The sequence below is a fragment of the Pelecanus crispus genome, chromosome 5 (genome assembly GCF_030463565.1).
Source record: "Pelecanus crispus isolate bPelCri1 chromosome 5, bPelCri1.pri, whole genome shotgun sequence".
Classification (NCBI taxonomy): Eukaryota; Metazoa; Chordata; class Aves; order Pelecaniformes; family Pelecanidae; genus Pelecanus; species Pelecanus crispus.
Window position 1 is genome coordinate 19,241,451 of NC_134647.1, and position 2,241 is coordinate 19,243,691.

Genomic DNA, 2,241 nt, shown 5'->3' on the forward strand with positions numbered 1-2,241 from the left:
GCTGGGAGCTGCCCTCCCAGCTCATGGGACGGGCCGCTCGCACCTGCTCATCCCTTCCAAGGACTAACTGGAGACTTGCCATGAGTCACACGATCTCTTGCCTGGACCAACGAATGGCTGTTCCATAGCCCCGCAGGAGGCAGCCCCGGCTCCTGCTGCCCCATTGCGTGCTCAGCAGAGGCTGTGAGTCTCTCTCCTCTTGGACCTGGTGGACTGAGAGATGTCTCTCACATCCTGAAGCTGCATGGGCTCCGAGTGCCCGTGGGTCAGGGGTCTGCCCTGTGCCTGGTCTCCAGGTGGTGAAGGGGAGCCATGCCAGCTGGTGCCACTGTGTGCCCCTCGGCTACCATGAAGCTTGGGTGTCTCAGCACCACGTGCCACTGAGCAGTCACAGGGATGGCCTGGATGCTGCCTGCGGACGGCCAGTGGGCTTCTGGCTTCTCCCTGGCCAGCAGCCTCCTTGCTCAGCTGTTGGATGCCTTGCTCCTGCTCCCTCTGCCCCCTTCCAGGAGTGCTCATGCTGGGCCTGTGCCACAGCCCCTGGCCCATGGGGCTGCTGCAGCCTGGCAGATGGGCAAGGAGGGACCAGCACCCTGGCCCTGTGCTCCAGACCATCATCTGTCCAGTCACCCTCCCATAGGACTGTTTTCACCTCTTGCTCAGCATGGGGGAGGCTGTTTGCTTCCTCCCAGTTTTCCCAACCCCTCTTCCCCTCTTTCCCCCCTACAGGGAGGGGAGGCTGGGGACAAGCAGGTGTCCTGAAGCCTCGAGTGCCTGCCCTCTTGCAGGGACTAAGAGGAGTCTTGTGCCATTCTGCACCTCCACAAAGGTTGCTGGGGTAAAAACACATCACAGGGCTGCATCCCAGTTCCTGATCCCCGCGTTCCTGTCCCTGAGAACAAAACATATTTAAGAAGCTCTACAAGAGATGTAGTGCTGGAGCACAAAGTAGTCCTTTGGGTCCCCTCCCTTTCCCTGTGCAGTGATCCACTGGGTCTGGCTCCCTGCAGCCCTACAGGGAAGTCACTGAACCCCCAGCCCCAATTCTGCTGCCATATCAGGGTGACCTTTCACGTCCAGGGGTGCCCTCCAAGTGGGAAGGAGCAGCTTTCAGCGTGCCCAGCACTCAGCCCCCATCACGTCTGGGAAGCTCTGAACACCATCCCGCCTGGCAGGGGTGTCCCCTGGGGTCTCCCCGGGCTGGCAGCCCCCGTTCAGAGCTGCCTCAGAAATTGCTGATGGTGCCCTTGTTGCCCACGGCAGCTCTGAGGGTAGTGCCAGAGGAGATGGGCGCCCTAGCCTCTCCCTGATGGTCGGAGCCGGAGTGGCCTTGTGGAGGAGGCTGGGATGCTCGCTTCACCATTGGATTTGGGACAAGCCGCTGCCCTGGTTCCCACTTATCAGCCTGGCTCCTGCGAGAGATGGTGGGTGCTTCATTACCGGGAGGGTCCGATGCCTTCCCCGGGAGGCTGCAGAAATATCCCAACAGAGAAAGAAACCTCCCGCTGTGGCAGGTTCCTGCCCCACAGCCTGGCCCCCCCACAGGGCGCGGGGCGGAGAGACGAGTGTCTCTGTGTGTCTGTGGCCATGTGTGTCCTGTCCTCCCTGTGTAGTGTAGGAGGCCTGTTGTCGCTGTGCATTGTGACTCCTCTGATTGTAGTGGAAACAGCTACACCAATAAACTCCTCACAGGAACCACATCTAGCTCTCCACTTTTGTTTGTTAATTGGCAATAAATTAAACTGATTGAAATTCCCTGACGCAAAACTGTTTCTTGCCCACAACAGCAGCCACTCCCAGCTGGAGTGGGGACTGTCACCTTGTCACCCACTACCTGCACAGAGGTAGACTCTCCACCACCATCACCAAGCAGGCTGGTTACTGCGGGCCCAGCTGGAGCCCCTATGCTGACTGCTGGAAACAGGAGGCTGAGCGCCATATTTAACCAGAAATGTGTATTCATGCCTGCGTGCATCCATATACCTGTGCATGTGTGTGCCTGCATGCTCAGCAGCACTTGGTGCCCATCTCTTTACCCAGCCTGTAGCCACACACCAAAGGGCAGAACCATGGGCTGGAAATGGAAGGATGGAGGAAACCTCTCATTAAACACATTCCGTCCACGCTCTCTTCCCAGGCAGGAGCTGAGCCAGGTCCCCGTGAGCTGCTGGCTGCCCACAGCCCACGTGGTGATGGGCTGGATGTCCTCCGGTCGTGCTCTCCCGGGTGCTGCTGCTGGGA